General features: G+C 48.6%; 1 long non-coding RNA gene across 1 annotated transcript; it reads left to right on the forward strand.

Annotated features, from left to right (window-relative positions):
• The first annotated feature begins 7,373 nt into the window (after positions 1–7,373).
• LOC120935408 lies at positions 7,374–7,765 on the forward strand. Its single transcript, XR_005748464.1, has 2 exons — positions 7,374–7,413; positions 7,657–7,765. It is a non-coding gene; the product is annotated as an uncharacterized LOC120935408 (long non-coding RNA).
• Positions 7,766–22,078: the final 14,313 nt, after the last annotated feature.

Genomic DNA, 22,078 nt, shown 5'->3' on the forward strand with positions numbered 1-22,078 from the left:
TAGGGCGGGCTGTGTGGGAGGACCCCCTCACACACCCGCCATTGCCACCCGGGGCATGGAGAAAGGTGGCAGATTGCCTCTGGGGGAGGCCTGCCTACTCCCAACTCCTGCAGTCCGGCTCCTCTCTCGAGTACACGCACAAAAAAAAAAATACACTTAAAAAAAAAAAAAAAAAAAAAAAAAAAGAAAAACGATGGCAACAATGAGGTCATCCCTGATGCATTTCGTGTCAACACACGTTTTCAAAGGGGTATCCCTCTCTTGTGGCCAGCAACAATATTTATACAAAACCCCCACAATGCAACTCACCATCTGGGAGGAGGCAATTAGCTTACTCACATTAGCACCTGCGTCTAATAGCATCCTTGTGTGTGCTCCAAGTATCATGGGTGTGGCTGCCCCATAGCAGATGGCAGACAAGATCAGAAAAAAAAAAAAAAACCTTAAAAGGGGCTGGTAGCCTGAAATAAGGAGCGCTGAATCTCCGCGCTTCCAGGGTATAGCAAGATGGCTCCACGCCTCGTTTTGAAACCACACTCTGATAGGGAGTCTATGTAGCCATGTGTGACAAGCGGATAGGTGCACATGACTACACTGCGATGTGAGTGTCAGAGAAGGTGGGGGCAGTCTGGAGAGAAACTACTGTGCGGTCCAAACCTCTCTATGGACGCTGTTATGCGTTCCACAGGGGCTAACCGCAAAATAGGAATCTGCTGCAGTGAAAAAAGCAGCTTAATAAAACGTAACAGATAATAAGGCTGTATAGATAATACCCACTAAGACCCCAAAGGAATAATAGCAGTGGAGTAAGTGTATGGGTAATAGTGTTGAGCGGAATACGCCATATTCGATTTTGCGATATATCACGAATATATAGACGAATATTCGAGAAATATTCGCTAAAATCGAATATTCGTGATATTTTATCGAAAAAACAATATTGCGAAATTTCGCTAATGCGAATGCGAAAATGATTGCGAAATTCTCGTCCGCGCATGCGCAGGCGCGCGAACAACATGCGAAAACGGAGATCATTTCATGGATCTTTGCCAGTCAAATTTCGGATCGCGATTTTGTGCTGCACTGCGAAGCGAAGATGGTGGGGAGTAACTTTTCATCCAGTGAGGAAAAACTGCTGATTAGTGTAAGTAATTTCACCACTGTTTTTTCATTATCTTTAACTGCATTTTAGACTAGTTTAAAAGTTAGGATATAAGATCAGATATTAGTATTTCCCAAACAGTGTGTCTCCAGCTCTTGCAAAACTACAACTACCAGCATGCCTGGACAGCTGCAGACACCCTGGTTGGTAAATGTGTATTTAGGCACTTTCCTTGCTATTTAGCATAATTAACATGTTGTGGACATAGGACGTATGCGAACGTCCTGACTTCAGGGTCCTTAAGGCCCAAGGACGTTAGAATACATATTGCCCTTTAGATGTTGCAGAACTACAACTTCCAGCATGCCTGGGCATGCTGGGACTTCTAGTTTTGCAAGTTCTGCAGGCCCACATTTTTCAGACCACTATACACGGGTCTCTAAACTGTGGCACTCTAGATGCAGCAAAAGTAAAATTCTTAGCATGCACTGACAGACCATGCCTGATGGGAGTAGTAGTTTTGCAACAGCTGGAGGCGCACTGGTCTTGAAACCCTGAGGTAACAAACTCGCAGTGTTTTGCAACCATTGTGCCTCCAGCTGTTGCAAAACTACAACTCCCTGCATGCAACTGGCTGCAATAACCCCCCCTCTCCCCCAATGTGAATGTACAGGGTACATTCACATGGGCTGGGGCTTACAGTGTGCTTCTAGCTGAAGCAAATTTGGCGCTGCAGCTCAAACCCTCAGCAGGAAACTACTGTGAACCCCACGTCCCTCTGACTGTACCATAAAAACACTACACCACACTAAATAAAAATTAAAAAACACAACATATACACATACCCCTACATAGCCACCCTCCCCTCCACAATAAAAAAGAAAAACGTCTGGTACGGCACTGTTTCCTAAACAGAGCCTACAGCTGTTGCAAAACAACTCCCCAGAATTACCGGACAGCCATTGACTGTCCAGGCATGCTGGGAGTTAAAGTATAATTGTGGTACAGCTGGTGACGTTGAGCTACATGGTGTATCAGAGCATGATGGTAGTTGTAGTTTTTAAATAACATCAACTCCATTATTTATTCAAAATTAATTCATCAAAAAGTCAAAAGAAACATATTATTGTTCATATATAAAGATAGGGATGAAAAAAAATAATCTATTGTACAGGCCCAGTATAAGGGTCAAAAAATAATTATAGCGGTCAGATGAATAGCAACTAATTTCTCCCCTATACGTTTATCCTGTGATGTTACTCATATATACATAATTATGCAAATGATAATGGCTGATATATTTATGCAAAAAAGGTGGCGACCGAAATGGCAAGATATAAAATCTGTCATGTTACCCCTGTCAGTGATTAATAAGGCGAGAATGCTTCCAATTGTTGAATACCATACATTAACGTCATATATCCATAAGGGTTTAAACAAAAGTATTAAAATATACTTTGTTCTTTATCTTGCAGAAGTTCCTGCAACAGGGATACGATCAACTTCGGAGGCAGCGGGGAAAAAAAAATGTCTGCTCCCTATTGCGGGAGTTGCGGAAAGTCCATGGCCGCACACATGACCACATGGCCATTCTAAAAAAGTGGTCTGACCTAAAGAGGCGCCACATGGCCCAGGTCAGACAGATCCGTGATGAATTTCATCCAGGTAAGTTATTGGTGACAGTTATGTAAGGTCATATGTAATTAACCTTAAGGCAGATGTTGTTAACCCAGACGCCATGTTGTGGTAACATATATCACCACCCACGGTATTCATAGTACTGTTGAAAAAAGACATGGGACAGCAGACAGGAACACTTATTCACTATAATTAAACTAAATAAACAAGACACACCATTATTGGACTAATACTGGCCGAGGCTGCTTTATTATTGGATTTCAGACATATATTTTAAATAAATACTTTAATAACTTAAAAAACAGCCTAGTAGTCACTACGGCTCAGGCTGTACATAAATATATTCCAACTTTAAAATGTATCCAACAACAACTAAACTAAACAGATTTGTCCCCCTTAGTATAATTTAATTTTATTTATTTTTTTTAAACAAAGGTGACCATCCCATATAGCAGCCGCGACGAAAACAAAAGAAAAAAGGGGGGGGGGGTTGGGGAACACCACAGTCCTGTCTACTAGGATTGTCCCGATACCACTTTTTTAGGACTGAGTACAAGTACCGATACTTTTTTCCAAGTAGTCGCCGATACCGAATACCGATACTTTTTTTTAAAATGTGTCCCCAAATGCAGCGATGTCCCCCCACAGATGCAGCCATGTATCCCCCCATCCAGCCATTGTCTCCCCACATGCATCCATGTATCCCCCCATCCAGCCATTGTCTCCCCCCATCCAGCCATTGTCTCCCCCCATCCAGCCATTGTCTCCCCCCATGCAGCCATTGTCTCCCCCCATCCAGCCATTGTCTCCCCCCATGCAGCCATTGTCTCCCCCCATGCAGCCATTGTCTCCCCCCATGCAGCCATTGTCACCCCCCATGCAGCAATGTATCCCCCCATCCAGCCATTGTCTCCCCCCATCCAGCCATTGTCTCCCCCCATCCAGCCATTGTCTCCCCCCATCCAGCCATTGTCTCCCCCCATCCAGCCATTGTCTCCCCCCATCCAGCCATTGTCTCCCCCCATGCAGCCATTGTCACCCCCCATGCAGCCATTGTCACCCCCCATGCAGCCATTGTCACCCCCCATGCAGCCATTGTCACCCCCCATGCAGCCATTGTCACCCCCCCATCCAGCCATTGTCACCCCCCATGCAGCCATTGTCACCCCCCATGCAGCCATTGTCACCCCCATGCAGCCATTGTCACCCCCCATGCAGCCATTGTCACCCCCCATGCAGCCATTGTCACCCCCCATGCAGCCATTGTCACCCCCCATCCAGCCATTGTATCCCCCCATCCAGCAATGTATCCCCCCATCCAGCAATGTATCCCCCCATCCAGCAATGTATCCCCCCATCCAGCCATTGTCTCCCCCCATCCAGCCATTGTCTCCCCCCATCCAGCCATTGTCTCCCCCCATCCAGCCATTGTCTCCCCCCATGCAGCCATTGTCTCCCCCCATCCAGCCATTGTCTCCCCCCATGCAGCCATTGTCACCCCCCATGCAGCCATTGTCTCCCCCCATGCAGCCATTGTCACCCCCCATGCAGCCATTGTCACCCCCCATGCAGCCATTGTCACCCCCCATGCAGCCATTGTCACCCCCCATGCAGCCATTGTCACCCCCCATTGCAGCCATTGTCACCCCCCAATGCAGCCATTGTCACCCCCCAATGCAGCCATTGTCACCCCCCATGCAGCCATTGTCACCCCCCATGCAGCCATTGTCACCCCCCATGCAGCCATTGTCACCCCCCATGCAGCCATTGTCACCCCCCATCCAGCCATTGTCTCCCCCCATCCAGCCATTGTCACCCCCCATCCAGCCATTGTCACCCCCCATGCAGCCATTGTCACCCCCCATGCAGCCATTGTCACCCCCCATGCAGCCATTGTCACCCCCCATGCAGCCATTGTCACCCCCCATGCAGCCATTGTCACCCCCCATGCAGCCATTGTCACCCCCCATGCAGCCATTGTCACCCCCCATGCAGCCATTGTCACCCCCCATGCAGCCATTGTCACCCCCCATGCAGCCATTGTCACCCCCCATGCAGCCATTGTCACCCCCCATCCAGCCATTGTCTCCCCCCATCCAGCAATGTATCCCCCCATCCAGCCATTGTCTCCCCCCATCCAGCCATTGTCTCCCCCCATCCAGCCATTGTCTCCCCCCATCCAGCCATTGTCTCCCCCCATCCAGCCATTGTCTCCCCCCATCCAGCCATTGTCACCCCCCATCCAGCCATTGTCACCCCCCATCCAGCCATGTATCCCCCCATCCAGCCATTGTCTCCCCCATGCAGCCATTGTCTCCCCCATGCAGCCATTGTCTCCCCCATGCAGCCATTGTCTCCCCCATGCAGCCATTGTCTCCCCCATGCAGCCATTGTCTCCCCCATGCAGCCATTGTCTCCCCCATGCAGCCATTGTCTCCCCCATGCAGCCATTGTCTCCCCCATGCAGCCATTGTCCCCCCCATGCAGCCATTGTCTCCCCCCATGCAGCCATTGTCTCCCCCCATCCAGCCATTGTCTCCCCCCATCCAGCCATTGTCTCCCCCCATCCAGCCATTGTCTCCCCCCATCCAGCCATTGTCACCCCCCATGCAGCCATTGTCACCCCCCATGCAGCCATTGTCACCCCCATGCAGCCATTGTCACCCCCCATGCAGCCATTGTCACCCCCCATGCAGCCATTGTCACCCCCCATGCAGCCATTGTCACCCCCCATGCAGCCATTGTCACCCCCCATGCAGCCATTGTCACCCCCCATGCAGCCATTGTCACCCCCCATGCAGCCATTGTCACCCCCCATGCAGCCATTGTCTCCCCCCATCCAGCCATTGTCTCCCCCCATCCAGCCATTGTCTCCCCCCATCCAGCCATTGTCTCCCCCCATCCAGCCATTGTCTCCCCCCATGCAGCCATTGTCACCCCCCATGCAGCCATTGTCACCCCCCATGCAGCCATTGTCACCCCCCATGCAGCCATTGTCACCCCCCATGCAGCCATTGTCACCCCCCATGCAGCCATTGTCACCCCCCATGCAGCCATTGTCACCCCCATGCAGCCATTGTCACCCCCATGCAGCCATTGTCACCCCCCATGCAGCCATTGTCACCCCCCATGCAGCCATTGTCACCCCCCATGCAGCCATTGTCTCCCCCCATCCAGCCATTGTCTCCCCCCATCCAGCCATTGTCTCACCCCATCCAGCCAGCGTCTCCCCCATCTAGCCATTGTCACCCCCCATCCAGCCAGCGTCTCCCCCCCCATGCAGCCATTGTCACCCCCCATCCAGCCAGCGTCTCCCTCCATCCAGCGTCTCCCCCCATGCAGCCATGTCCCGCTTACCTGCATCCCCGCTGCCGCCGACTGTGTAATACGCCGGGAACATTACAACTTTGAATCGCTGTAATGATTGGCGCCGCGCTGCGTATAGACACTCCCCCTCGCTCGGGATTGGACAGTTCACCCGAGCAAGGGGGAGTGTCTATGCGCGGTGCGAATCATTACAGCTTTTCAAAGCTGTAATGTTCCCGGCGTATTACACAGCGGGGATGCGGCGAACGGCGGCGGGATGCGGCGGCGGCGAACGGCGGCGGGATGCGGGGGGGGGGAAGTATTCTATATTGGTATCGGGGGTATTTGCGGGAGTACGAGTACTCCCGCAAATACTCGGAATCGGTCCCGATACCGATACTAGTATCGGTATCGGGACAACCCTACTGTCTACTGAGGCGACTGAGAGCAAGGCTGACGGAACCCTACTTATATACCCCTAACTAACACTGGATTTTTCCAGAACCAACTGGTACCAGGCCCACAGGCCTAAAAAGTGCGGGAAAAGCACGTGTAGGCCGCATGATCACCTCGTGCTCACCCAAAAAACGGGAAATACACGTTTTCCAGCTAACTAGGCCACGTGAGGAGGACCAGCTTACACCTAAAGAGCCCTATTAGGTTCCCAAAAGGGGAACTTGAAACCGTCACTACTAATTTTATTAAGTCCTGCCGCTTTCCCATGAGAAAAGGGTGAATTGAAACCTTCTCCCCCTTTTCTATCATTATTCCATCAAGTTAAACCATGGAATTAAAGTGGTGGTGTGGTGGGTTAAAGGGGAAGAGGTGGTATTTTATAACTCAATTACCACTAAATTCCTGTGCTAGGCGTGGGGTTATCATAGTAATCCCGTGTACTCCATCAGGCCCTTTTTTTATCAGCTCACACTCAGTCCCCTGTAGTGCCAGCAGTGCCAGCAAGACCCTTTAATATAACATTATCCCATTGGTTAACTGTCTATATAAATAAATTTGTATTCATATACAATACAGCAGAGTACACAGAATTTGCATACGTTATTAGAAATCATTTTTACATATATGAACATTGTGTTATTATAGGAGCTCCTCTACCATCTGTGCGCCCCAAGCGCACAAGGCGACAGGCCGCAGAGGAGGAGGAGGAGGAGGAGGAGGAGCAGGAGGAGGATGCACAGGAGGAGAGGGATGAGGGGCAGCCAGGTTCCTCCCAGTGTTCACCACCCCCAGCTCCTGTTGAGGAGCAAGAGGAGGAGCTGCAACTCCCCCCCCCCAAAATCCTGGTGAATCGGGTGATGGAGAAGAGGAGCAGGAGGATGAGACGGTTCCTGTGAGCCTCAGTCAGGAGGGTAAATATGTACACAAAGATTAATAACATTTCAACAATAAGATGTAGATATAAAAATGGACAGCATTTAAAGCGCACCCGTCAGATTTCAGAAGAATAATATGGTATTTATGATAGAAGTATATGTGCTAGACACATAACAATTGTATAGACATGATAATGATTGTTTAATAAGCAACATAAATATTTTATTTATTTGGTAACGGTCTTTGAAATCCTAATTTTTTTTCTTATATCCTAACAGTTTTAAAAAAGATGGAGGAAAAACAAAGTCTGATCCAGAGGACCAATGATAAAATCCGCTCAAATCGCCGGAAAATGCGGATCCTAGACCTCCAAAACCAACAGCTGGAGCAACAGCAGAGGAAGAATTTTGACGCGATGGCTGAGCTTCAGAAGCTCATGCATAATTACATTTAATTTTTTTTTCTTTTAATAAAAAATGTTATTCTTTTAAAATGTTTCCTTTCTTATTGAGATTGTTAGGTTTTTCAACACATCTAACTTCACATCTAACACATCAACATCAACATCAACACATCTAACTTCATAATAACCAAAAACATTTTATACTATTATTTTATTTAACACAAACTTAAATACACGGACACAGACACTACTAACACAAACTAAACTGTTGAAAAATGAATATAACAAAAGCTACAATATATATATATATAGATATAGAGAGAGAGAGTGCAGATTTGTCCTTGCAGACAGGATAATGGTTGCAGTATAAAGGCCGCAAACCAGGGTTTAACATAAAGTTCAGTGTTTTAGTCACACTTGCTGTTACGATCCGGTCTGGTAGCTTGTAGCGGAGGCTGTTGGTGGATCCGCTGTGCCAGAGAGGTCATGAAGCATTACTCAGCATGAAGGCAGCAGCAGTAGTATTAAAATATAATGTAATTATCACACAGGCAACATTTACAAGCAGTAGTGGTAATAGTACTAGATAGCATCTAAACACTTGGGCAAGACTTGACAGCAGCAGTAGTGGTAATAGTAGTATATAGTGGCAAACAACTCGTGACATAGGTGTCGTGACTGAGCAACAGCAGTAGTAGTAGGCAATATAGTGGCAAATCACTCGGGCAAGAGGTGCCATGATGAACAGCAGCAGCAGCAGTGGTAATAGTATATAGTGGCAAACAACTCATGACATAGGTGTCGTGACTGAGCAACAGCAGTAGTAGTAGACAATATAGTGTCAAATCACTCGGGCAAGAGGTGCCATGATGAGCAGCAGCAGTGGTAATAGTAGTATATAGTGGCAAACAACTCGTGACATAGGTGTCGTGACTGAGCAACAGCAGTAGTAGTAATAGTAGACAATATAGTGTCAAATCACTCGGGAAAGAGGTGCCATGATGAACAGCAGCAGTGGTAATAGTAGTATATAGTTGCAAATAGCTTGTGACATAGGTGTCGTGACTGAGCAGCAGTAGTAGTAGTAATAGTAGACAATATAGTGTCAAATCACTCGGACAAGAGGTGCCAAGATGAACAGCAGCAGCAGCAGTGGTAATAGTAGTATATAGTGGCAAATAGTTTGTGACATAGGTGTCGTGACTGAGCAACAGCAGTAGTAGTAGACAATATAGTGTCAAATCACTCGGGCAAGAGGTGCCATGATGAGCAGCAGCAGCAGCAGTGGTAATAGTAGTATATAGTGGCAAACAACTCGTGACATAGGTGTCGTGACTGAGCAACAGCAGTAGTAGTAGACAATATAGTGTCAAATCACTCGTGCCAGAGGTGCCATGATGAGCAGCAGCAGTGGTAATAGTAGTATATAGTGGCAAACAACTCGTGACATAGGTGTCGTGACTGAGCAACAGCAGTAGTAGTAGACAATATAGTGTCAAATCACTCGGGCAAGAGGTGCCATGATGAACAGCAGCAGCAGCAGTGGTAATAGTAGTATATAGTGGCAAACAACTCGTGACATAGGTGTCGTGACTGAGCAACAGCAGTAGTAGTAGACAATATAGTGTCAAATCACTCGGGCAAGAGGTGCCATGATGAACAGCAGCAGCAGTGGTAATAGTAGTATATAGTGGCAAACAACTCGTGACATAGGTGTCATGACTGAGCAACAGCAGTAGTAGTAGACAATATAGTGTCAAATCACTCGGGCAAGAGGTGCCATGATGAACAGCAGCAGCAGCAGTGGTAATAGTAGTATATAGTGGCAAACAACTCGTGACTTAGGTGTCGTGACTGAGCAACATCAGAAGTAGTAGACAATATAGTGTCAAATCACTCGGGCAAGAGGTGCCATGATGAACAGCAGCAGCAGCAGTGGTAATAGTAGTATATAGTGGCAAATAACTTGTGACATAGGTGTCGTGACTGAGCAACAGCAGTAGTAGTAATAGTAGACAATATAGTGTCAAATCACTCGGGCAAGAGGTGCCATGATGAACAGCAGCAGCAGCAGTGGTAATAGTAGTATATAGTGGCAAATAATTTGTGACATAGGTGTCGTGACTGAGCAGCAGCAGTAGTAGTAATAGTAGACAATATAGTGTCAAATCACTCGGGAAAGAGGTGCCATCAGCAGCAGCAGCAGCGGTAAGAGTAATAAAAATGGCAAATCACTCGGGCAAGAGGTGCCATCAGCAGCAGCAGCGGTAAGAGTAATACAAATGGCAAATCACTCGGGCAAGAGGTGCCATCAGCAGCAGCAGCAGCAGCGGTAAGAGTAATAAAAATGGCAAATCACTCGGGCAAGAGGTGCCATCAGCAGCAGCAGCGGTAAGGGTAATAAAAATGGCAAATAGCTCGGGCAAGAGGTGCCATCAGCAGCAGTAGTAATAGAAAGTGGCAAATCTCTCGGACAAAAGGTGACAGCAGCAGTATGAGTAATATATCGGTACATAATCACTCAGCCTTTTGGCATTAGCAGTAGGAGCCTATATGGTGGCAAAATTACAAAAGCTTGAAGTTGCAGTAGCATGGTGATTAAATTTGAAAAGCAGAATGACACAGGCCTTAAGTAGCTGTAGCCTGACTATACCATAGTGCCTCATAATTTAAAAGTTTGATTAACGTTATTTCTATGCTATACGTGACTTTTTAAATTCATGATGAGCAATTACTTTTCAAAATAATGTGGCAGCAGCATCAGGACTCCTTATAGTGGCTTAATGACACAGCATGGAAATATTTATGCCCTTAACACTACCTGCCCACTATGAGTTTCAAAGGTATAAATACATCAGGGAATGAATGACAAGGGACCCTTCAGCGCCCTGAACCGACGGCAGGTGCCAGAAAGTCACCGCCGATCCAGGACTCATTCATCTTGATGAATGTGAGTCTGTCCACGGAGTCTGTGGACAGACGGGTCCTCTTGTCCGTGACCACCCCACCTGCCGCGCTGAATGTCCGCTCAGATAGTACGCTGGAGGGGGAGCAAGACAATAACTCCAGCGCATACTGAGCGAGCTCGCGGCAGGTGTCCAATCTGGCTACCCAGTACTCCATGGGGTCGTCGGTGCTCATACTGTCAGAAGCACCGACGGACCCCATGTAGTCTGCCACCATGTGGGCCAGCCGCTGGTGGCGACTGCTGCTGCTGGTACTGGGTCGCTCAGATTGGAAGAACATCCTCATCTCACCCATTAGGTCCCCTGCTCGGCTGCTGCTGGGTGCAGCCACCTGCTGGGTGAGATGAGGGGGGACAACTGGCGCTGGGGAGTTGCCTGCTCCAACCGGCTGACTATGCGTGCCTGCAGTTCCTCCATCCGGTGCCGCCTCCGGCTGGCTGGGAGGAACTGCTCCAGTTTCCCCTTGCATCTTGGATCTAAAAGGGTGGCCATCCAAAATTCATCCCTCTCCTTGATAGTCTTAACCCGGGGGTCCCTCCTGAGGCATCTCAGCATGTGGGATGCCATGGGGAAGAGCACAGCCCGCTGTGACTCCTCATGACTGCCCGGGTCCATGACGTCGGACTCTTCATGCTGGAGGCGCTGCTGCTCGCGCTCAGAGATGCCCAACCCCCGGACTATCGGTGCCCCCAACACCGGCTCTCCCTCCTGACCAGGCCCTGACTCCAGGACATCACCAGTAACCTCCTCCTCATCATCATCCTCCTCCTCGTCCTGGGCCTGGTCTTGGTGTAGCAGTGTTGCCTCCTCCTGCTCCACCAAGGCACTCTCCCCAGCTTCGAGCAGGCGATCTAGTGCCCTGTCCAGCAGGAACACTATAGGGAGCACGTCATTGAGGCCGACATGCTCCCTGCTCACCATCTTGGTCGCCTGCTCGAAAGGGGCCAACACATGGCAGACCTGGTGTATCTGCCCCCACTCCGCACTGGTGATGTACGGGAGTGTTTGTGATGGCCCGGCAGTGCCTTGCTCCAGCAGGTATTCCTTCACCGCCCTTCGCTGCTCCCACAACCTCTCCAGCACGTGGAGGGTGGAGTTCCACCGCGTCACACTGTCCACAATCAGCCTGTGAAGGGGCAGGCTGTTGTCCCGCTGCAACTTGGACAGGGACGCGGTAGCGGTTGGGGAGCGCCTGAAGTGGCTGGCAATCCTACGTGCCCTTAGCACAATGTCACTCAACTGGGGATAGGTGCGCAGGAACTTCTGCACCACGAGGTTGAGGACATGTGCCAGACAGGGCACATGGGTCAGACTGCCAGCCTGGAGGGCGGAGAGTAGGTTGCTTCTGTTGTCACAGACAACCATACCTGCCTGGAGCCTTCGGGGTGTCAGCCACTTCTGGACCTGAGCCTGAAGTGCGGTCAGTACTTCTTGTCCAGTGTGTCTCCGGTCCCCTAAACTAACAAGCTGGAGCATGGCCTGACAGCGCACGTGCCCCACACTTGAGTAGCTACAGGGGCGCTTGCTGGGAGGCTCAGCAGCTGCGGAGACAGTGGCTTGACGGAGACCAGCAGTTCTCCCCTGGACACCCTGGGGCGGCACCACAAAATCTGATGCCGCCGATCCCTCCCCGGCACCATGGAGGGAAACCCAATGGGCCGTGAAGCTGATGTACCGGCCCTGCCCATGCCTGCTGGTCCAGCCATCCATTGTGAGATGCACCCTGTCGCTGACAGCGTGATCCAGCGACAGGGTTACATTCTGCACAATGTGCTGGTGTAGGGCAGGGACACCAGTCCTGGCAAAGAAATGGCGGCTGGGGACACGCTGGGTTGGGCCTGCTCCAACATCTGCCTGAAGGGGTTGCAGTCAACAATGTTGAAGGCAAGCAGATGTTGGGCAATAACCCTTGCCAGGAGCCCATTGAGGGAACGCACACGTCGGTCTCCAGGGGGGAAGGGAGTGGTGCGTTCGAAGGCGTCGGAAAGCGACGCCTGGCGCCGGACGGCAGTGCAGGACACAGAAGAGGAGGGTGCTGTGGAAGTAGAGGTCTGGCTGCCGGTACCAGTACCTCTACTAGAGGGAGCGGGGGGCATGACCTGCTGGGAACAGATGAAGCTGTGGCAGGGGCTGCGTGGTGCTTCATCTGATCATACTCCCGCCAGTGGTTGATTCTCAGGTGCTGGTTCAGAGCTGTGGTACCCACCCGGGCCAAGCACTTCCCTCTCCTCACCCTGGCACGACAGATCTGGCAGATGGCTACGGTATGGTTATCTGCTACCAGGGTGAAGTAGGCCCAGACAGGTGACTTCAGCGCCGCCCTCCTGTCAGATGGGGTGACGCTGACTTGCACCTGCTGGGACTCGGTGCGCACAGGTGGAGCTGCCTGCTGCTGCTGCTGCTGCTGACACCTCCTGCTGCCATCACCAGTGGAGACCCTGACGCTGGTCTCCCTGGTGACCTGGCGCATCGTTTCCCCAGGGTGCCTACCTTCCTCGTCGTCACTGCTGCTGTGAACCGACAAGGCACTGGCAGGTGGCACCCATGTTGTGTCACCATCACTTCGCCCCCAGATATGTCAGACCCAGGGCTGGAATGTGGTGGTCTGAGGGAAACAGCTGACATGGAGCCGCTAGCCTGGCTCCGCTGTCCCCTCACCGACGCCTGGGTCTGACTAGGTGCGGTTGTTTCCTGCACAAAAACAGCAGCACCACTTAGAAGGGATGTCTCTGGGATACTGACAGCAGGTACCCCATCCTCCTCCTCCATTATCCCTTCAAAAAGGTCCTGACCATCAGGACAGAACTGGATGTCTGCCTGATGCATGGCCTCCCCCAAGATATCCCTCTCACTGTCGCTGTCAAACAGTAAGAGGCTGGACTCTTGGGGGCTGGGGGTGGGTACTAAAGGCACCGGTGTACTGGTGGTGCTACTGGGAGTCGGGACCGACGACTCAGTGGCACTGCTGTGCTCCATATACTCCACCACTACTGGAGCCTGAGAAGGCAATATCAGGCGGCTGCCCGAGGGAAAAAAATCGCGGATGAGGCGGACTCTCCTTCCACCTGATCCTCTACCACTAGTAGGGGCGCGAGAGGTACCCCGTGCTGGCAGTGACCCAGCACTGGGAGTAACTCCCCTACCCCTGCTGCCACGGCCACGTATGCTGCTCATACTTGCTGTGTGGGGGGGGGGGTAAACTTTATGGGGGGGGGGAATGTGAGAAAGGAGTGTTTGTTTTTTTTGCAAGACAGGCACGCAGACAAAGACGCAGACAAAGACGTAGACAGCTACTAAACTATAATAAAACTACTACACCTAAAAGTATTTTTTTTTTTTTTTTTTTTTACACTGACTAACAAGGACAAAGACGAGGACTACAAATACTAAACTAATATGCACTAAACAAACACTAACTACTTACACAAAGTTATATGGCTAAACTAAAGCTAATTTTTTTTTTTTCTTTTTTTACACAAAACACAGACACTAAACACACACTAAACTAAGCTACCTTAAAGAAATGTACACTTACACTATGTACACTTACACTAACTACACAGAAATCTATCTAACACTAAGCTACACTAACCTGGACAAAACAACACAAATCTGAGCTTTTAAAAAAGCTGTTGGGTCTTTTGCTTTGAAAAAAGCAGTTTAGAAGCTGGAAAATCAGAACTAAAAGCACTATAGGAAGCACAATGCTGATGCTCTAAGCTCTAAGATCACACAGAAACACTCCACTCTCTCTAGCCACCTTGTGAATCTGCACTGAAATACTGCTTGGAGTGATCCTATATACTGGTCGTGCAGGCAGGTTCCTATTGGTTGCTATTGAGGTTGCTAACCTCTGACAACTGTGGTAGGAGAACTCTGATTGGCTCTGATGCAAAAGAAGGGCGGAGAAGGTTTTCGCGAATATTCGGAAATCGAATATTCGCGATTGCGAATATTCTGCAACATAAAAGGATCGCCTCAGCTACTCAGCCCAGGGTCTCTAATCATACCAGCAATGCTTTTAGACGTCGATGGAGATCACTAGGATGTGATCTGTTTTAAAAATAAAATTGAAAATATATGAATATTCGAAATAGCGAATATTGGCCGCGAAATTCCAGTTATTCGCGAATACTCGAATATGCCATATTCGTAACGAATATTCGCAATGCGAATATTCTTGAGCAACACTAATGGGTAATACAATAAAAAGCTTAAAATATATAGTGGGACAAGGTCAGACCTTAGGAATAAGCGCCAATGACCCGGCCACTATAAATGGGATATTTAAAATATTGAAAAACTTAAAAAAAAAAACATGAATGGATTAAATTGAGAATATTATGTATTAAAGATCTGTAATAAAATGACCAAAAATAATGTCTCAATTATAACTCAATGTAGTGTAATCTTTAAAAATTTATGTTGCTAAGTGCGTCATCCAGATGGTGAGTTGGAATAATACACAAAACATGCTCTAAAGATTATATTGGACAGACGTGCCGTCCATAAACATATTATATGAATATATAAAATTAGATTAAAAATTATTATACATTCTCAATATGTGGGTTGAAAAAATATAGAATAAAATTACAAAATAAAAAGTATGCAAAAAATTGATAAAAATTTGGTAATTATTTCCCCCCGAAAACATATATTAGTCTACAAAAGTTCCTACGTATTGTGCGTCAAATGGATACACTTCATGCCTTGTCAAAGAATGAGTTGATATCCCATTCAACATTCAAACCGAACGGATGGTAAGATTGGAGTTTGTAAATTCAAAATGTTTCTAATTGGGAAACACCTCTTGTCTTGGCTCCTCCCCTCCAAGGAGATATGTATCGATCAATAATAGTAAATTGTGTGCCCAGGGGATTTCTGCCGTGGCATTGTCTAAAGTGGCGAGGAACTGTGTGGTTCGTGTCGCCACCTTTGATGAAAGAAATGTGTTCACCTACACGTATTGAAAATGTGCGAATCGTGCGGCCAACGTACTGCTTACCACATGTACAGGTAATAAGATAGACAATGTAATTTGTTTCACAAGTGCAGAAATGTTTAATCTCATACTGTTTGTTGGTCACAGTAGAGGAAAAGTGTGTAATCTTACGTCCCTTTAAAGAATTGTGTAGGCACACCTTACATTTCCTACACGGGAAAAAACCTATTAGATCTTTGAAAAAAGTGGTTTTGGATGGGGGGTTAATAATGTTGGGTGCAATGCGACTCTGTAAAGATGGTGCACCTCTAAAGACAAGTTTAGCTCTCTCGGGTAGTAAGGGTCTAAGAATGTTATCGTTCCTGAGAATGTCCCAATGTCTATCGATAATATTCTTCACCTGTCTATGTTGGGTAGAGTATGATGTGATCATGGCCAATTTGAAGCTTTCGTCTGGTACACGTTTGGGCTTAGCCGAAACCAGAGATGATCTATCTAATAAAAGTACCCTTTGCATTTCCAGATCGAGGTCATGATATGTGTAGCCCTTATCAACAAACCTCTGTTTCAACATAGTAGCTTGCCGTAAATAAGACTCAGAATCTGTGCAATTTCTGCGAAGTCTCAAGAACTGGCTACGAGGGACCGACCGGAGCCATGAACTGTGGTGGCAACTACCGACAGGGATGAAACCATTCCTTCAGTAGGTTTAAAATAAGTCTGGAAGTTGAACTTGCGATCAACAAGTCCAATTTCAAGGTCTAAAAAGTGTATTTTACTGGAACTAAATTCAAAGGATAGTGAGATGCCCCTATCATTCTGGTTGAGAGTTTTGAAAAATAATTCCAATGATTCAGGACTGCCTTTCCACAGGAATAGGATGTCGTCTATATAGCGCACCCATAGGACCAGGGATGAAGTGTCCTGTGCATAGACGACATCCTCCTCCCACTTGGCCATAAACAAGTTCGCCAAGCTCGGTGCGAACTTGGCACTCATGGCTACTCCTCGTTGTTGAAGGTAATACCGCTGGTTGAACCAAAAGTAGTTGTGTTTGGTTGCAAACTCCAATAACTCTAAAATGTACTCACATTGAAATGAGGCAAGAGTAGGTTCACGATTTAAAAAATGTTGGACGGCAGCAATACCCAAATGGTGAGGAATACACGTATAGAGGGAAGCCACGTCTGCAGTGGCTAGTAGGTAATCTCCCTCTATAACCGTATTTTCCAATAGGCGTATAGTGTCGCCTGTGTCCTTAAGATACGATGGAGTTTTTTGCACCAGTGGCTGTAAATAATGGTCGATATAGCGGCCAATACGTGACGTAACGGAATCGATCCCGCTCACGATTGGCCGACCGGGGGGGACAGTAGGGTGCTTGTGGATCTTTGGCAGGTAATAAATTGTAGGTATACGGGGGAACTTTTGGTACTAAAAATGCTTTTTCTTTGTTGTTCAAAATTTTCAACTCATAACCCTTATTAACCACTTGACCACTGGGCACGTAAACCCCCTTAATAACCAGACCAATTTTCAGCTTTCGGTGCTCTCACAATTTGAATGACAATTACTCAGTCATACAACACTGTACCCAAATGAAATTTTCGTCCTTTTTTTCACACAAATAGAGCTTTCTTTTGGTGGTATTTAATCACCGTTGGGTTTTTTTCTTTTTGCGCTATAAGAGAAAAAAGACTGAAAATTCTGTAAAAAAAAATAATTTTTCTTTGTTTCTGTTATAAAATTTGGCAAATTTAGTATTTTTTCTTCATTCTTTTGCATAAATGTGAAAGATGAAGTTACGCCGAGTAAATAGATACCCAACATGTCACCCTTCAAAATTGCACACGCTCGTGGAATGGCGCCAAACTTTGCTACTTAAAAATCCCTGACGTTGCAGGGTATTGTGGGGTATTGCGGAGTATTGTGGGGTATTGCGGAGTATTGTGGGGTATTGCAGGGTATTGCGGGGTATTGCGGGGTATTGCGGGGTATTGCGGGGTATTACGGAGTATTGCGAAGTATTGCGGGGTATTGCGGGGTATTGCGGAGTATTGTGGGGTATTGTGGAGTATTGTGGGGTATTGTGGAGTATTGTGGGGTATTGTGGAGTATTGCGGGGCATTGCGGAGTATTGCGGGGCATTGCGGAGTATTGCGGGGCATTGCAGAGTATGGGGGCATTGCAGAGTGTGGGGGCATTGCAGAGTATGGGGGGCATTGCAGAGTATGGGGGGCATTGCAGAGTATGGGGGGCATTGCAGAGTATGGGGGGCATTGCAGAGTATGGGGGGCATTGCAGAGTATGGGGGGCATTGCAGAGTATGGGGGCATTGCAGAGTATGGGGGCATTGCAGAGTATTGCACAGGGAGGGATGGCTGGATCTGTGACTGCATGTGTCACAGATCCAGCCCGCAGCAGCAGCTGCTGCTGCTTCCGCTCTCTCCCCTCTCCTCTCTCACACTGTACCGTTCGGTACAGAGAGGAGAGGGAGGAACCGGCGTCATCACATGACGCCGGTTTGTTTACTAGTGATCGTTCCGTCATTGGACGGAGCGATCACGTGGTAAACCGCCGCTATCAGCGGCGATTTACCGTGATCCGTCGGCGGTCACGGAGACTCCCGTGTGCGCGCCCCACAGGGCGCGCGGGAGCGCGATTCTAGGAGGACGTACATTGACGCCCTCCTAGAGTTAAGCAACCGCCTTGTAGACGTATTTCGTCTATAGGGCGGTTGTTAAGTGGTTAATAAGACTGGACAACTGAGCTTTGTAATTATTAGTCGGGTTATTAGGGATTTCTTTATAAGTACCTGGTTCATTAAGAATGCGGTACCAGCACCAGCTGTTAAGATCTTCAAGGATTGCGTGTTAAGGGATTTGTCCAAATTGTCTATCAAGTCATTCCATTTACCTTCCGTTTCCAATGCGGGCTTTAAATCCCTCTGCGACCGGAAGGATCTGGTGATACGCCCCGCTGACAAAGGGGGTGGCATTGTGATTTTGGACAAATCCGACTACGAAACTGAGATTTTGAACAACAAAGAAAAAGCATTTTTAGTACCAAAAGTTCCCCGTATACCTACAATTTATTACCTGCCAAAGATCCACAAGCACCCTACTGTCCCCCCCGGTCGGCCAATCGTGAGCGGGATCGATTCCGTGCAAAAAACTCCATCGTATCTTAAGGACACAGGCGACACTATACGCCTATTGGAAAATACGGTTATAGAGGGAGATTACCTACTAGCCACTGCAGACGTGGCTTCCCTCTATACGTGTATTCCTCACCATTTGGGTATTGCTGCCGTCCAACATTTTTTAAACCGTGAACCTACTCTTGCCTCATTTCAATGTGAGTACATTTTAGAGTTATTGGAGTTTGCAACCAAACACAACTACTTTTGGTTCAACCAGCGGTATTACCTTCAACAACGAGGAGTAGCCATGGGTGCCAAGTTCGCACCGAGCTTGGCGAACTTGTTTATGGCCAAGTGGGAGGAGGATGTCGTCTATGCACTATAATCATTTTTAACCACTTACCCCCCGGACCATATTGCTGCCCAAAGACCAGAGTACTTTTTGCGATTCGGGACTGCGTCGCTTTAACAGACAATTGCGCGGTCGTGCGATGTGGCTATTAACAAAAACAGAGCGACAATTTTGAAAAAAAAAAAATTTTTTTTACATTTTGCTATAATAAATATCCCCCAAAAATATATAAAAAAACATTTTTTTTCCTCAGTTTAGGCCGATACGTTTTCTTCTACATATTTTTCGTAAAAAAAAATCGCAATAGGCGTTTATTGATTGGTTTGCGCAAAAGTTATAGCGTTTACAAAATAGGGGGTATTTTTATGTCATTTTTATTATATTTTTTTTACTAGTAATGGCGGCGATCAGCGATTTTTTTTTCCGGTACTGCGACATTATGGCGGACACTTCGGACACTTTTGACACATTTTTGGGACCATTGGCATTTTTATAGCGATCAGTGCTATAAAAATGCATTGGATTACTATAAAAATGCCACTGGCAGTGAAGGGGTTAACACTAGGGGGCGGGGAAGGGGTTAAGTATGCCTGGGTGTGTTCTTACTGTGGGGGGGGTGGCCTCACTAGGGGAAACACTGATCCTCGGTTCATACATTGTATGAACCGAAGATCAGCATTTCCCCAGCTGACAGGACCGGGAGCTGTGTGTTTACACACACAGCTCCCGGTCCCCGCTCTGTACCGAGCGATCGCGTGTGCCCGGCGGCGATCGCGCCTGCCGGGCACACGCACGGGAGTCAGGGGCGCGCGGAGTCGGGGGCCCTAGTGGCGGCTGGGAGAGAGGACGTCATATTACGTGCTCTCGCCCAGCAGAGCCACCTTGTGGACGTATAATGACGGTGCGCCGTCGGCAAGTGGTTAATCTAATTTTATATATTCATATACTGGCCCAGATTCAGGTACGACTTGCGCGGGAGCAAGTGTGATTTGCACCGCGCAAGTACGGATTTGCTCCCAGGCAAATTTGCGGGTGACCCAGAAAGCAAGCTAAGCCTGAAATGTGCCATTTTTGCACGGAGGCAGTTTCTCTGCCCCGGCGCAATTAAGGGGCAATTTTGCTCAGGGAGCAACTTGCGCTCTCATGGTTTTCCCTCAGCAAATATGCAAATGAGGAACTGCCACTGATTCATAAACTTGCGCGTGTGAGGAGCATTTTGCTCCCAAAGCGCGCAAGCTGTTTAGCCGGGGCAAATTTGCACTTTATAAAAGCAGGGGCAAGTTAGCAACAGATGGCCACAGGTCAGCTGGAGAGAAACTACAGCACTCCTCACCGTGTGTAGGGACTACAAACAAAAACAAAAACAAAAAAGCTTTGAGCATAAACTAAATATAGAAAAGCTCCTAATCTGAGCAAAAAAAAAATATCCCCCCAAAAAAAAAAAAAATATAAGCATAATCAAAATAAATAGAAAAGGCTCATTATATGAGCAGCAAGGGATAGGTAAAAAATACAAAAATAAAAGGAAAATATTTTTTTATTTTTTTTGGACATCCTTGTGCCAAGGGTGCCCCGGCTCTGGCTCCTCAGTCTGCGTGGTTAAGCCTGTGGTGGGGATGGAGCCTGGGCTGAGGATGGAGCCTGTGGTGGGGATCGAGCATGGGGTGGGGATGGAGGGGGGGAGGAGCATCAACCCCTACTTCCTCACTCCTGGCAGGTGGTGCCTGCAAGCCCTCCATGGCATTGGCCAGGCGGGTGAGCATGCTGTTGGTTTGGGCCAACATCCGCAGCTGCCGGGTGATATTGGTCCTCTGCTGCTGCCGGGTTAATCTCCCCTCCTCCCGCACAGCAGCAGTGTTGGCCTCCACCGCACCTGCCAACCTGCTCACCTCCGCTGTTAGCAAAGCGATGGTGCCCTGCTGCTCAACCATGCAGGTGACCATGGCTCCACAGTTGGCACTGACTTCCTCCAAGCTCTCAGTATCTCGTATCCCCGGTCAGCATGCAGGGTGAGGGCCTGCTGCAGAGAGGAGGAGGAGGATGCCAGGCTGTCCGCCACCCGCCTCAAGTCTCCCACCATGTCCCCTATATGGCGGGTCTGCCGGGCCTGCTCCTCCTGCAGACCTTCACGGAGGCTGGAGGGTACACCCCTAGTTTTACATAGAGCCTTTCTTGGAGGAGAGGCTGGGGCACGAACTGAGGGAGAAGAAGAGGAGTGGGCCACACTGGAGGGAGGGACACTGGAGGGGGGGACACTGGAGGGGCTTGCCCTGGAGGGGGATGACGTGATGGTCGGGGGGTGGTGGGGAGGTCAGGGATGGTGGGATCCTCCTGGAGGTACACAGATTCATCCAGGTTGAGGATAATGGACTCCTCCACCACTTCCTCCTCCCTAGATGGACTATGGGCGATATCCTCCTCCACCAACATGCCCAGGATCTGCAGGGGGCCTGACTGGACCCCATGATGTTCTGGGGATGGCGTGGGTCGCCCTACAGCCGACGATGGCCCAGCCTCATCATCAACATCTGTGGATGACACAAAAAAAATATGTTGCTGGAGCAACACACTTATCACATGTTCCCTTCTACCCCCTCCCATGATACACAGCAGATATGAGAAACAAAAACTTGTTACATGTTCCCTTCTACCCCCTCATATGTTCACTTCTACCCCCTCCCATGATACACAGCAGATATGAGACACAAAAAAACTTACCAGTCCCCAAGTCCCCAACAGTGGAGTCATAGCCTGGCAGTCCCTCCACCTGCTCCAGCGCTAGACTCTGAGAGATGACCTCCTCCTCCGGATTGAGTCGCACAGAACAGGCTGGTCCTCCTCCCGTGCCCCTGCTATGCTTTCTGATTAGGACAATTTTGTCCCTGACTCGAT

The sequence above is a fragment of the Rana temporaria genome, chromosome 4 (assembly GCF_905171775.1).
Source record: "Rana temporaria chromosome 4, aRanTem1.1, whole genome shotgun sequence".
NCBI classification, from domain to species: domain Eukaryota; kingdom Metazoa; phylum Chordata; class Amphibia; order Anura; family Ranidae; genus Rana; species Rana temporaria.